This window comes from Manis pentadactyla, chromosome 14, assembly GCF_030020395.1.
Source record: "Manis pentadactyla isolate mManPen7 chromosome 14, mManPen7.hap1, whole genome shotgun sequence".
Lineage (NCBI taxonomy): Eukaryota > Metazoa > Chordata > Mammalia > Pholidota > Manidae > Manis > Manis pentadactyla.
Window position 1 is genome coordinate 46,280,475 of NC_080032.1, and position 16,196 is coordinate 46,296,670.

The 16,196-nt window shown below is 40.0% G+C and overlaps 1 protein-coding gene across 3 annotated transcripts in view; it reads left to right on the forward strand.

Moving 5' to 3' along the window:
* The window catches only part of ZNF385D (zinc finger protein 385D), a 955,616-nt gene that overhangs the window by 669,434 nt on the left and 269,986 nt on the right, over nt 1–16,196 (forward strand). The gene's annotated exons all lie outside the window — the stretch shown is intronic.

Consider the following 16,196-nt stretch of genomic DNA (forward strand, 5'->3'; position numbering starts at 1 on the left):
CAGCATGAGATACGTTTTTCTATTCCTGGAGGAAATCGTGTGTCTTCAGGAATGCTGTTTCTTTCTGGTTATGCTATGCAGACCCTCACTCATGCTGTTAGACATCCAGAACCCTGGGCACCCACCTGTCTATAAGAAAATGCATGGTACAAGAGCTAGGGCAAGTAGAATTGAGCTATACAGCCCAGGCATGCTAAGGTTCAGTAGCATTCTCTTTGCAAATCCCTAAGACTATGTATGTATGCATGTGTGTGTGTGTGTCTCCAAAATTTAGCTACTTCATGTAGTTTTTCAAAACAATTATTTTCCTTGTAGTTTGGTAGCCCAGTACTTTCTTCTTCATTTTTGAACTGCATGTGGTTTATCAAGTCAGGGAGAACAGGGACAAAGAGAAAGCGGGGCTGAATGCTTGGGCTTTTCTGGTGATTTGTGGGAATGGGGTAGAGGTGTCAGAAGTCTTCTATTTGCATCCCCAGCAGGGAGTGGTGAAGAGCATGGTGATGCTGTAACACCATGTAAACTGATATGCAAGCAGGATATTTACTTCCTTTATAAATAATCTAATTTGTCAGTGTCGCGTTCTCCCCACCCCCACCCCCCTCGCCACACACACTCAAACATAACTGAAGAATCATTGATTGAACAAGCTGACTTAGCTTGCTTCTCCAGGCTCCTCCTTCCCCTTAGGGACTGGACAGTTGGACCCTGTCCTTGATCAGCTGCTGTCAGTTGCGTAGGTGCAAGTTGGTGGAATATGAAATATTTCCAGGTCTCAGGAAGAGCGCATGTTTTGAGTGTGCTGTCTCAGACCTACAAGGCTAATGGACCCTTTTAATGACTTAAGCCTCACTCTTATCTCCTATTGAAATTTGAGTGCAGTGTTTTCAATAATTGTTCCTTTGCACTTACTGCGTAGTGATTTAAGAGTTTGCTGTTCAGTCACCGTGGATACTTTTGTTAGTTATTCTATCGATCTTGCATTTATTATTGGGAGTTAAAAATAACGTTCACACAGGAGGAAGAAGTGTGGAAAATCCCAGTCAGCAACCTGATTTACTGTGAAAGAAAGGGAAAATAGTACTTATAAAGTTACCCTCCCCACCCTCATAAATATTTTACATAGTTAAAAAGTACAAGTGCTAAGGATGAATAGCCGTTAATAATATATCCAGAAATAAAAGCAAGGCAGCTGGGAGACTTCCCCCCGGATGAAGGAAGAGGCCGTGGGTGGTTGTCAGTACAACAGACCTGGGCTGCCGAGTTACAGTTTGGTTAAGAGGGTGTACTGGTATGAAGGGCAGGTGCATCCTGGCTGTTTCTCAGAGCCTGGCAGCAGTTGTAACTGTGTTCTGTCTCCAGCCCCGAGCACTGTATGTCTGAATCTCTCCCCGTTTCCATCTGGCTCAGCACATTTCTCCATTGCTGGAGTGGTGAGTCGTTGCCAGCGGTCATGTCAACTTCACTAATTGTCCACTGTTGGCCAGAGAGATGCCATATCACAACCCTTTGCCATCAGGAGAGAAAATGGGAAACTGATTGCACTCAGGGACTTCTGCAAGACCAAAAATGAGTATGTTCTCAGGCCTAAGTCAGCCAGCCAGGTGGAGACTAGCATGTGCTTACACCGGGAAAGGGCTGGGGCTTGCTCCATGAGAATACTCCCCCAAAAAGAAATTATATTCCTTAAACAAATGAGCAGAACTGAGAGACATATATTAGAGCTTATCTAAGAGCTACTATTAATAGTGTATTAATTAAACCTGAAGAAAAGGGCAAGCAAAATTCAGGAAGTGTGAACGAGTCATTCCAACTCCGCTTGGTGTTATTCATGGCTATCTTCCTTATAATGCCTAAGAAAAATAGGAAAAATACCTAGTGGTATGCCCATCATGCTAAAAAATACTGAATTGAGGAAGCTTGTAATACAATAGCTAGAAAAAAATCTGGTAGGAAAATTCTAGACCAGAGACCTATTCCCCTGCCTATAATAGACATGTTTGTACATTGTCATAGAAGGACTTTTGTTCTTCCCCTGGGATGTTAAGAACATTTTCAAGTTGGCATTTACACTTTTGGTTGTGGCTGGACCATCAAGTTTCACCTCTAGAGCAGTATGTTAGGAAAACAGTTAAGCAACAAGGTTATGAGGAAGGAAATGAGCAGAAAACAGCAGGCAGCAGAGAAAAACATCCCTGTCTTTTTGTATTTTCAATGGAAACATTTAACTCGTCCTAATTAGTTTGTACCGAGTAATCTGTTATGGGGAATTAGGTCCACTATAGTCTTTCTAAACACTCTAGAGGGGCTTCTGTCTTCTCAGGGTGATGGGGAGAGAGAATAATTCCAGAAGACGCTTGTTAGTGCAAATTCAGCTTTTTAAAGTTTGCAGACATTACCATTATGTTTGATTACAAATGAATCTGCATGACATGCAATAAATTACTGCATAACAGGGATGGAGAATGTGACAGGTGAACACTGTCAAAAGGATTGTAGTGTGCTGGACCTGATATCTAAGAGAACTTCACGAAACCGAAGGATTTCTTCCTCAAGACAGTTCTCTTTTAAATTCATATTAAGTTCTTTTAAGGAGCTAAATTCCAAATCTGATCAATATGCCAGTACCATGGATTCCTTATTATACCCTTAAATTTTGAGCTGATTTTTTTTCTTTTTTTTAAAGGACCTTATTAGTTGCTGTAATTATATGGAAATGAGATGGGTTTATTTAAGGGATAAGTTCCAAAATTCATGAGATAATGATGACTTGCAAAGTTACCCTTTTGTGGGTGGTGTAATTGTTCCAAAAAACAAATGAAAAATTTAAATTAGTGGTTTCTGACTTCCATTCCAGAAGATCTGGCCACAGCTGCTTTTGACTGAAACCTCCCTTGATAAGACAAGATATGTTGGCATACATGCACGCAAGCTTTTGTGTGTGTGTGTGGTGTGTGTGTGTATGTGTGTGTGAGTGTGTTTCACATTGGATTGCCAAGTTGTGTCTTATTACAACTGTGCCTAATACTCAAATATTCCTCATTCACATTTTTTAGGTATCTCTAAATCTTTTCACTTCATCTAAAAGATAACACATTAAGTGTTGATTTAATAAGCTGGATATTAAGCTATTTTTTGAACACAGCTGCTTTTCAAGTTTAACAACCATTATATACATTAGGGGTTTTAAAAATCAAGTTATAAGGATGATTTTCAAAGATTTTCCTGTGCAGGATGCTTATCTAAGCAGAAACCTATTTCTACTTTGACCTTGAGAAAGAGATGTTTCCATTTGTATTACACTATGAAAAACATGTCAAAAAAAACCACACAAAGGTCATAGTCGCTACCCTCTCTCTCTCTCTGTCTCTCTTTAAAGAAGCCATTACATATCATTTCCCACAAAGATTAGTTTTGCAACAGAATTTCACACATGACTGGTGGCATTAAGAGAAAATACAGCATAAGAGGTAGCTAGAAATATCAAAGCTTAAAGTGGTTGAGATCATGCTTGAACCAAATTGCTAGGGTTGAAAATAGGAAAACGCTTTGCTCTGTCGCAGCGTTAAAATCATTAGAAGCAGCTGCAAGTCGCCCTTCATTGCATATGAACACCAGGTTTGCATGGCCTTTAAAATGGAAGGATTTCCATGAAACCCTCTCAGTTCCAAAACCTGAAGTGCACATGAATCTCCATCAGAGCCCTGCATGGGATGCATTGAACCTGTTTTCCTTATCAATCTTTTCAGTTTCTCTTTTTCCTCCAACTTGGAATATCACATTTCTGTGAGCAGGGAGGAAAGAGAAAAGTAACCTGCCCAAGGTCAGACAGGAAATCGACAGCAGTGTCAGCATGCCCCAAAGCATCACGGTGCCTGGCAGGAGATGGGGGCTGTGGGGCGGGGCTGGAGCTCGTCAGTCACGTGTTCTTTCACTTGGCTGTACCCTGTTTATTCTGTATCCTCAGCAGCCCACTCATCTCAGTGCAGGGCACATAGGCACTTACAAATAGGTGTTGAGTGTGCAAGATTGGGGGGGAACCAGAGAGGAAGGGAACCCACTTCCTGAACAATTCTTTAAGTCAGGTAGGTGTTCCCTTGTATGTAAGAAGCATTCCTCTTTACTTCTGAGTCATTAGCTGCTTTTTAATTTTTTTGATATGCAATTGTAAGGACTAGTCCTTAGAAATTAGATCTAAAAATAAATGTAAGGAATTCCACAATCTTTTTCTGTTTCCACTTGCTTCTTTCTCCATAGGACTCTGCAGTATAAAGAGAAGAGGGGCGGATCTATAGGCTTGTAAGACCAATGCACAAAAATGCCTGAAGAGTACCTAAAATGTGTGTGTGTGTGTGTGTGTGTGTGTGTGTGTGTGTGTGTAATGTATATATATGTATATATAAATAATATATATGATGTACATGTATATAAAATGTACATATACAGGGTGGTAGAATTGCACTTTGTATCAGTTCACCTGAACAAGGATCTGATCTTCAGCTTCACTTGGCTTAGTGAATTTGCCCCAGAATTTGGTGTTCTCTTGCACTGAGGCTGGGGAGGCAGGAAATCCCCCGATTGCACAAGTAGCCAAAAATGTCCAGGAAGGCCACCAGTTTTAAAGACTGCCATTTGCAAAGGCTGAAGAAAATGGAGATAATTTTGACTACTGTTTGCAAGGGCTTTTGTAAAACTGTTTTTTTCATATTCAACTTACCTTTTTCATATTCATGCATTTCGCTGATGCAGAAAAGTATGTGTGGCAGACTGCTCTGAGGATGAAAACAGCAATGAATGTCAACGGACTTTAGAAACACGATCCCTTACACTTGTACAGCCATTTATATTTTGCAGAATGTATCAACCTTATGCTTGTTTTATCCTCAAAATGACCCATTGCAGGAGGTAGACAAAATATAATTATTTCTATTTTCAGATGAGGAATTTGAACCTCAGATGACTGAGACAACTTTCTCAAGGTCATACAGCTCATAAATACTAAGGCCAAGACTCCAGTCCAGTACTTCTGAGGCTCCCACGAGTGCTCCTCACTCTTTACAGCATAGTCTAGGGGGACATTTTTATGAATGGGAGATTAGGTGTAATAATAATGCTAGAAAAATATTCCACTAGACAACTACAGAAGTGAATGCAAATGACTGGGAAGTAAGATAGGTTTGTGTTTTGACTTTGTATACTCCAACAACAGAGGTCTGAATGTAACTCACACTTTTATTTATTCTTCCTTGTCTTTTTATTGCCAAATAATTAATAATAGAAAAAAATACTAATTATAACATTAGAATACTAATCTGCCTTAGGTAGGATTCAGACTTTCCTTTCTCTACTGCCGGGGCAGTGTTGGATATTAAGTCTCATATTAATTATATTATGTATTGTTGCTCTCTTACTATTTAAATCAATGCTTGTAAAGAAAAAAATCTAAGTCATTCATGCTACAGGCACTTTGGTACTTACAATGTCATCATCTCTAGTACTTGTTCAAGATGGAGTCCTCAGCCTGGTCTCTATTCTGGTCTCTGTTCTGTGACTGATAGAAAACAATGACCTTCATTAGAATTTTAACTGCTCCACTCACTGGCTCTGTATCCTTGGGCAGGTCACGTCACATTTTAGAAATCCAGATTTTTGTAAAAGGAGAAAAATGATAATATGTTTCCCACAGTTCTATTTTGAGGACTAAAATATACAAGGCATATAAAAGCGCCAAGCCCCAGGAATACATGGTAAGCTGTCAGTAAAATTGGATTCTTTCTTTCTTTTTCCCTCTGTAGTCAACCCAATATACAAATGTGCAAAAATTGAAAAAAAGGGATTATATCTGCTGGGGTCGAACCAGAAAACAGGAACCTGCCAAGTAATTGACAAAGAAGGTACTTTCATGCAGATAATTTGTTACATGGGTGACAAAAGAGCCAAGCCACAGGAGGGATGGTGAGGCAGCCCAGGGATGAGCAATAATGAGAAACTGGTAGTCGTTAAGACAGAGAAACGAGAGAGGTGGCCCTGGGAGCCAAGGTACACGGCCTCCTCATCGGAGCTGGAATCACACAGGCCGAAGACATTGAAGGATGGGAGGATTCAGCCTTAGGCACAGAGAGACACGCAAACGCCCTGGCTTCTCCCTTCTGCCCACCCTGCCTCTGCCTCTCAATGGTAGAATCCAGCTAGAGGCCAGCTGACAAGTTGGCAGTGCACCCTGCAGGTGTCAGCACCTGGGCACTTCAGGGAAAGGTGGAGAAACAGATCTCAGGGCGACCTGGCCAAGGACCTGGAGGGAGATCTTATGCCTTGATATCAGTAGCACGTTAAGTGGGACAGTGTCTCTGCGAGAAAATCTCAATTACCAGTGACAGGTTTGCTTGGGGAGATACAAGTGGGAGGGAAAGGAGTGTGGCTGCAGAGCTTTTAGCAGCCCCTCAGCCATCCTCTTGCTGCAGTTGCTACTTTGTCACTTTCTGGTAGTGTGACATTGAACAAATGAGGGAATCTCTCTCTGTGTTGACTTTTCCCTTTATGCAGTGTGTTAAAGAGTCTGTCCGACAGAGAGGGTCAATGAAATGTTGAAGGTGGGCTTCATAATCTGCAAAGCACCATGCAAATGGGCCGTGATAGGAGGAGGGCAAAAACCAAGTGAATTCAAAGAGAAGAGCAGAGTTTGAAAAAAAAAAAAAAAAAAGCAACTTGGAAGTATATGTTCATCTATGCAGCTTAGCATTCCAGCAGATTTCTGAGAGCACCAGGGAAGGAAGCATTTGGTTACATCCTCAAACAGCCCCTTGTTATTGTGGGGTTAGATGCACCTTTGAGGCCACATCTGATCTGTTCTTTGTCATTATTCTATAACAAGGGGAAATTGCAGAAGCAGAGACAGAAGAGAGGTAGTTGGCAGGAAAGCCTCTGTGAAGATTCTGTGCCCTATATTCCTTCCTCTCTGAGACTCTAAAGGGAATAGACACATTGAAAGCTGAGGGGGTTTATTAATAGTTGCTTGGGAAGGGAAGAGGGATATAGTATCGATTTTTACCTATCTTTCCATGTGTTGCTGGACTTTTAAAGACCGATTTCTTTAGTTGACTAGCCCTTCTATTAAAAAAAAAAAGTTAAGGCAAAATACTGTGCTCTTTCTGTATGGAATTATTAGCATCTCTCTCAAAACCTGTTTGTAAAGCCTTGTGACAGTTCATAACTTATGCTGCCCTTGTTTTGGGGCAATGTCGTAGCAACTGCTGGGGAACATTGCCCCGGTAGGACACGGTATGGAAGGCGCATGATTACCACCAGGTGTTTTAATTAGCTGCCCGGAGGGATGGCAGGCTGTAACTTAGAGGGCTCTCGGGAGTCTTCGGAGTCATATCCAAAGGAAGCAGCTCCATTAAAAGGTGCATTAAGAGGCAGGTTACTTTTAAAAAAGGATAAAAAAAGTACACTTTTCCTTAAAAAAAACAACAACAGTTGTTTAAGATCCTAAACACTAATACTTAATAAGTAAGAAAATTATAGTGGGAAGCCCAAGGCATGGACTTTATGGACCTCTTGGTTCCCATAGAGGATTTCTCAGCCCTTGTTTGTGGAGACCGGTCCTGGTACTGACAGGTGGTGTGGCCACCCTGACTCCGAAGGGAAGTTAGCAGAATCTGAGTGCTTCTGCTTTGGGCCTGGTGTTGGCAGAGTTACCTCCTTGGCCCCTTATCACCGTCCTTAAGAGGAAGGTCGGTGGATCTAAATCCTGGCCGCGCAGAGGATTCCCCTGGAGAACTTTGAAATAACACTATTGTCAAGGACTTGCCCCAGCTCCTTTAAATCCACTTCTCTGGGGTAGAGCCCAGACATCTGCATTTTCGTTTAAAGCACCTCAGTTGATTCTGAAAGACAGCCAGAATTGAGACCCAAAGAGATGGGTGAATTTAGCCCCTTTACAGAGTGCATATTGCTCCCTGGGAGTTCCCAGCTGTCCCCAGGTCACCCAGGCAGCTGGGTCAGGTTCCAGCCCAGGGCAGCCTGAGTCCAAAGCCTGTGTTCTTTCTCCCAAACACACTGCATCCCCATAAGGATATCAGTGCCTGGCATGAAGCGTGGGCTGATCACAAACTGCACTGTGTTGTCCCCTGGTTTCCAGAGTGGGAGACTGAGAGATGGGACCCCCTCTTCTCTACTTGAGACTCTTTATAGAGCAGGGACCCAAAAGAGGTTCATGCTAGGCTTGTTGATTGAGGATCACAGTGATAAGGGTCTGAAAGGGATTTTAGAATCCTGCTTCTCAAAATGTAAATGTTCATACAAGGAGGATCCTATTCAAATGCAGATCCTAATTCCATAGATCTGGGGTGTGGCCCAGGATTCTGCCTTTCCTACAAGCTGCCAGGTGGTTTTGGTGCTGCTGGCCCACTGATCACACTTTACATAGTAAGGCTTTTGAGATCATTTGTCTGAGCTACATCTTTCTGCAGATAGGAGGAATCAAGTGTAAATCTCTAACTGAAATCTCCCTGTTCCTGTAGATACTGGATGGTCCACAGTGTGAGTTCCAAGTAGGGTGACAGCCAACCAATTTTGCCAGGACCTGAACTTTGAGTGCTGAAATGAGAAAGTCTCAAACAGACTGAAATGAGTTGGATCACCCAAGTTCCAACAGATCAAGTTTGAATTCTAGCTTCCACACTCAAGGTCAGGTTCCCCATGGAGAACTTGGGCAAGTTAACTTGATCTCTTGAAGCCTCAGTTTCCCTATCTATGAGCCAGGAATAATAAGTGATCCTTCCAAGAATAATTGTAAGGATTGAATTAGATGGCATATGTAAAGTCCTCAATGTGCTGTCACAGTGTCCATTCTCACTAAGTGTTGGCAGTGGCTATGCCATGAATTCACAGTCCTGACTCGGCACTCCCCTGAATTATTGTAAAGAAGAATATTCCCAAGATCAAGAGTAAGTGGCTGTGGATCATCTTTTCTGCACTGTTTCTGTACAGAGAGTGCAGCTTATAAATCACCCTCTGCCTGGATTGATGATGGGCAAGCCAGGGTGAAGTCATTCCTGGTTCACCACACAGTTTGCTTACCTGTGATATCAATACTAAGGCTTTTTATTTGCTGTTTAGGGAAAGAAAGGCCCAGCTAAGTCTTTGCTACCTCGGGGCATTCTGAACTGCCTCCTTGTGTTCTTGTCAACCTTGTTTATCTGTTAGTGTTTCTATGAGGGCAGTTGCAGCTGATGACGGTTCCTTCCATATCCTGACCCGCCATTGTGTTAACAATTGATATCCTTAAAACAGGAGGCACACAAACAGAGAAGGCAGCTTCTACACCACAGCTTCCATTAAAAATGCCCAGAGAGAGTAAAAGAGAAGGACTTCTGTTCACATGCTTTCCAGCACAGAGCCCTGGCCCATGGACACCGGATTCCTAGCCTGAACTGAGTGTAGTGCCTCCCTGTGGGCATCCCACTTTGATGCAAGTGAATTTCTCATAGATACCCGAGGTGCCATTTCTTCATGCCCAGTTGGCTGGTGTTGAATGAATGAGGGTGGCTTTGCCGGTCTTTAGCTACAAAAGCCAATTCACTCACCTGTCAAATGCCATCACCTTATCAGAGCCCTTAGTCTACCATATATATGACTATTACGTGCAAAGCAAAGTTCACTTTTGTTTTTCTATTATGACTATTAAGTGACGCTACTACAAGCAGCAAATTATTTCACAGTAGGGGTTACCTAGCTTGAAGCGCTGCCGACCAGCGTTTCAGACAGGAAAATAAAAGAACAACAAAGCAGATGCTACTCTTGCTTTCCTTGAGCATAACATGCAATTTCAGAAAGGGCCCAGCACAATCTCAATTTCATTTATGTCCATTTTAGAGGCAAAATTGGGAGATGTTTGTCTCTGTCCCATCTCTGCTCACAATAGTCATCACCTAATGCCATTCTGAAGGGACATGGAACACACCGAGTCCAAGTCTCCATTTCCTAGGCAAGAAAATAGAGGTCAAGTGATTAATAAATGCACCTGTCTGTTTAGGACCAATACCCAAGCCAAAAATTAAAACCCAAGTCTTAAGCTAATTGAGTGAATTTGGATGAATTGCCCTGGGCATCAGCTTCCAAGTCAGTAAATTGAGATAATGGCAAGTCACCCTACCCTCTAGGCAGCCTGTGACTACTAAAAATAGTAAAGATTTATTGAGTGCTTTGGCCTGCCCACCACCGTTCTAAGTATACCAGCTCAACCAGTCTTCATAACATCCCTGTGATGGAGAATGATCATCATACCTATTCTGCAAATGAGGAAATGGAGGTCTAGATATTTTAAGTAATGAGTGCACACTAGGTGGCCTAGCTGAGTCACATCCAAAATGACTGACTCCCCCAGCACACTGTTTTGTGTGACCTTGAGTAAATCTCAGCTTCTGGAAGCCAGAGCCAGGAGCATATTCTCAGTATTCAGGTGGAGCAGCAGGTTTTTGAAGCAGGCAACAAACTTGTTAGTGAATCAACACACAAACAAAACTCCTCTCAGCTTGCACGCCAAGCAGCCACCTGGTGTTGGGGCCTGAGGCTGAGATCAGGGAAAGAGCTCAGTTCCCTTACAGGACATCTGGACAAGGGCAGGAGATAGGCAATCTTGCTCACGGATCATGCAGCACCAAACCGAGAAAGTGCTCCAACATCATGGCTTACGCATAATGCTGACACAGCGATAGGCAGCTTCTGTGTGGCAGGAATGTGTGCTGGGGGCTTTTCCCCTGTGTGTTTCTGCCTGATAGAAGGGAACACATTCTTCCAAATAGAAGAATGGATTTGCTTCCTCACTGACTTCTTTCTGGGTACATCATGCAATGTACCACACATCAGGTGATCATGTCTTATCAGATAATAATCTAAACTTCTTTGAATTCTATGGAGCACCAGGAAATGGGAGGGACAATGGATTCTTTCTATACCTTCAACAGAATATTTTCTATTTTTGAAAAGGAAAACATATATAATTTTTAAACTGAATATTATAAAAAAGTAAATAGTGAAAACCGAATCTCCTACCTTCACCCTACTGCACATTGTTGCTTTTGAGAGACTGAGTTCTATGAAAGGTGAGGGATGGGGGTGGGAGAAAATGGGTGACAGTGGTCAAACTTCCGGTTATCAGATAAATAAGTTCCGGGGATGTAATGTGCAGCATGGTGACCATACTTAACAATACTGTATTGTGGATTTGAGCCATTGATTTGTTTTCCATGTGTTTGAGTCTGTTTCTATTTTGTTTGTTTATTTGATGTTTTAGATTACACAAAAAAGTGAAATTATATGATACATGTCTTTGTCTGACTGATTTAACTTAGCATAATGCTCTCTATGTTCATCCATGTTGTTGCAAATGGCAAGATTTCATTCTTGTATGGCTGAGTAATATTCCATTGTTTATATGTACCACATCTTCTTTATCCATTCATCTATTGATTCACTTGGGTTGCTTCCATATCCTGGATGTTATAAGTAATGCTGAAACATAGGGGTTCATGTGTCTTTTTGAACTAATGATTTTGTCCTCTTTAGGAATATACCCACAAGTGAAATTGCTGAATCATATGGTATTTCTATTTTTGTTTTTTTTGAGAAACCTCCATACTGTTAGCCATAGTGGCTGGACCAATTTACATTCCCACCCACAGTGCACAAGGGTTCCCTTTTTTGTACATCCTAACCAACATATTTCTTCTCTTTCTGATATAAGCCATTCTGACTGGTGTGAGGTGCTATATCATTGTAGTTTGGATTTGCATTGTAGTTTAGATAATTAGTGATGTTGAGCATCTTTTCATGTTGGCCATTTGTATATCTTTTCTAGAAAAATGTCTGTTCAGATCCCCTGCCAAGATTTTCACCGGATTATTTGGTTTTTGGTATTGATATGTTCTCTGTATAATTTGGATATCAACCCCTTGTTTTATCTCATTTGCAAATACATTCTCCTATTGAGTAAGTTGCCCTTTTATTTTGATTATAGTTTCCTTTGCTGTACAGAAGCTTTTTAGTTTGATGTAGATCCATCAAATGATGTAGTTTTGCTTTTGTTTCTCCTGCCTAGGGAGACAGATCCAGAAAAAAATTACTAATGTTGATGTTCAGGAGTTTACTGCCTTTGTTTTATTTTAAGAGTTTTACAGTTTTAGGTCTTATATTTGAGCCTTTAATCCATTCTGAGTTTATTTTTATGTAAGGAGTAAGAGAGTGGTCCAGCCTCATTCTTCTTTGAGTCCAGTGAAGTTGTAGGATACAAAATCACCATAAAGAAATCTATTGTGTGTATTATACTAATAACAAATGAGCAGAAAGAAATTTTAAAAATCTATTTTACAATTTCATCAAAATGAATAAGATACCTAGGAATAAATTTAGTCAAGGAGACGGAAGTCCTGTGCACTGAAACCTGTAACATATTGATGAAAGAGATTGAAGGTGACATAAATAAATGGAAATATATTCCATGTTTATGGATCAGAATAATTAATATTGTTAGAGTAGCCATCTAAAGGAATCTACAGATTAAGTGCCATCTCTATCAAATACCAATGGAATTTTTCACAGATTTAAAGCAAATAATTCTAAAATTTATATGGAACCATAGAAGACCCCAAATCGCCAAAGCAATCCTGAGAAAGAAGAACAAAGCTAAAGGTGTCATTCTTCATGATTTCAAATATACTACAAAGCTATTAGTAATCAAAACAGTATAGTCCTAGCACAAAATAGACACATATGTCAGTGGAACAGAATTGAGAGTCTAGAAATAAACGCATGCTTATATGGTCAATTAATATGTAATAAAAGAGGCAAGAATATACAATGGGACTTCAATAAATGGTGTTGGGAAAACTGGACACCTAAGGTGCTGTGCTCTAAGAATGGGGATACATGCAACAGAAAGGATTTACTTATAGTGGAAACTCTACTTTTTTTCTTCAAAATGAATGTTGATCTTTGAAAGTTCTGTAAATCAGTTAGCTCCAAAGCCAAATATGGTTGGAAGTTTCATTTTCTTTGTCAGTTTCCTCATGTATAAAGTGAGAATAATAATACTCATTAGTGAGTATTTAAAGGTAAAAGCACACTTGTATAATTTCATATTTCAGTGTTCTTTTTCTTATAGTCTAACTCTGTGTTCTTCTTTTACTTTTGACATCTCTAATTAGAACACATGAGGCTTAGAAATACTTTGGAATGTCCATATCATGCCTCTATGGTGAAAATGCTACATTTCTTTGTTTCTTTAAACAAAATCCCCAGTGATGACAGTCACCATATATTAAGCTCTTGAACTCTTTACAGACATCAACTCATTTACTACCTAAAGTAATGATATTGTTTTAATGAACTAGATGTCATTCACTCTACTTTACAAAAGAGGAAAGATGTGCTTCCAGGTTGAATTTCTTGCCCAAGATTTAACAGATTGAAAATAGCAGGCAGAGCATTCAAACCCAAGACCATCTGACTGGACATCTTGTGCAGAAATGTTGACACCATCCTTTGGTATTGTCTGTCCAGCACACTACTCTTGGGCCCCTTTTCTGGAATGTTGGTAGTAGATGACATTTATATAATGTGGAGGTTCTTGCTTTCCTGGTCTTTGCTGTTGAAGAGTCTTCATGACAGTGATTCCTGTGAAGGTAACAGCAGTACTAAGAGCCTCACCCTACAGTAGGGGTCATGGTGAGGAGGGGTGACAAGTCCTCTATTTTCTTTTCTGTTGGAGAGATGAACTCCCATGTTACCTGCTGTCTCAAGAGCTCAATGCATCCTCCCAGTCTAGTGCTGTCAAAGCAATAAAAATTAAGTGACGGAAATCAGTAAACCATTGCATTTTTTTCTATGTTAATTAGGAATGCTGTGTAGAACTCATTGTCTAGTGTCCTAATTTACATCCCCTCTGTTCACTGGGCTGTTTAAAGTTCTCCCCACTCTGTCAACCATACCTCATATAATATGAAGTAGAAAAATCTCATATCTGGGTGCCAGCTTGGGATCTCATCTGACATGTGACATATTTATAGGTGAGCAAAAGGAACATGATGGGTTTAATTATTTCACACCAATGAAGAGTCAGCAGTGAGTGGTAGAGCTGGGCTGCCTAGAATTCAGGTCTGTTGACTCCTTCCTTGACCACTTTTTCTCCTTGGAATGTAAGGGGGATTTTCATTGTCTCATTATTTTCTCGCTAACAAATCTAGGAGATGAGTAGTAGTCGTCTCATTTTATAGATGAGGAAACTGACATTAAGTTACTTCTCCTGTGTTAGGCAGAAAGTGTGGGATCCCGGATTTGAATCCAGCTTTCTCCCCCTCCTCTCCACTTCCTGAATTAAAGGCTCCAGTCTGCTTTTATGTCCATTACGTTTGAATGTGGGTGTATCTCTGCACTTCTCAGGGTCTAAAGTAATTCAGAGATCCCTCCCAGTCCTAAAATTCCCTGATGCTACAGTAGCTTTGGGGATAAGAGGGTTGAACTTGTTAGAGCAATAAATCACTGCATCCCACATAAGTCCCAAAAGTATTATCAAGTCTCCCTCATTCTGTCCCCACTGTCTGCAGTGCACATCATTTATCTCTTGTGGGAACTGCTGTAATAAGTTTTCTGACTCGATTCTCTTATGTTTCCAAGTCAACCAACATTTTGCTCTGCCAAGGAATAGCTACAGACACAATACCCTCCAGCACACGTACATTCTCAAATATCTCCAGTGATTCTTTTTTCCTGATATAGAGATTCCAGCTTCTGATATGAATGGTCTGTAGTTAACTTTGCAGTTTCATTTTTATAAAACTCTCCTTATCTCATCCTAAGCTCTGCAGAACCACTCCCTTTTTCTTTACCCTCTTGAGGTTTGGCTTCATGTTGTTCATCTTACCTGATAGGTGGTTTATTTTTGTCTCTGTCTCCAAAAAAGTCTTAAGCATTCATTATTTCTTTTAATGTTATTCTTTCTGCCCTCTAAGTGTTTTATGTAAGCACAATCTTACAAATTCTTCAAGCAGGTCCACTGCAAATGCACCTCCTTTAGCAAGACCGTCTAATTATTTGTAAAATGAGTAAACACCCTTTCTCTGAATTTCTATGCTCAATATTGCCAAAACCTGTCTGAGCAAAAACCTGGAGTGCTTTGAATGTTCTGTTTCCTATCCCCCCTCTAGATTAACTTAACAGAATCTCCAGGGATAAAACTGAGTCTTCTCAAAAACTCCCAAATTTAATATCACAAGACTATCAGCTCTCCATAAATAAAACTATAAATGTGATATAGTTGCACTTAAAATACTAGGATTTAATTGTGGACTAGACAAAATGATACTACAATTTATCTGGAAGAGGAAACATAAGCAAACATTCCAGGAAATTATGAAGGAGTGTTCTGACAGAATTTACTATCCTAAATTATATCACAAAACCACAATCATTAAAGAATTTGGTCCTGGATAATAGGTAATAAAAAACAGATGAGAATATCTAGAAGCAAACTTCAGTATTTATGTATATGGGGAGTTAGCACTGATAAAAAGGATATTTCAATTTATTGATAAAACTATTAAATAAGTGGTTTGGGTACAACTGGATAAGTATTTAGACAAATAAATTAAGTGGATTCCTATTCCACTTCTTACACCAAAATAAATTACAGATTGAACAAAGATTCAAACATAGAAACTAAAGCCATAAATTTATAGATGGAAGCTGGAGTGAATAAATTTATATTCTTGCAATGGAAAGGGCCGTTGTAACCAGGACACAAACCCAAGAACTATAAAGGGAAGAAATGATAAATCTAACTGCTTAAAATTAATAACTTGTGCTTGGGAAAAATTATTCAAAACCTAAGTAATAAAAACCAAGCAACAAAATTAGAAAACTATTTAAATGCCAGGGTCATCTAAATGGCTAATTTCTTTAACAAAGAGCTTATGAGAATCAGTAGGAAAAGAGAAACAACTCAAAAGGAAATTGAGAATATGAGCAAACATGGTATAAAAGAAAATAATGATATGTTATCATTGAAAATATAAAACTACACTTGATTTCACTCATAATTAACAAAATATATAGGGTAAGAGTGGGATATATATAGTCCCTCTCTTAGCAGGTTGGTAAATATTAGAAACTGGACAAATTTTTAAGAGTTGGGTGTAGAAGAG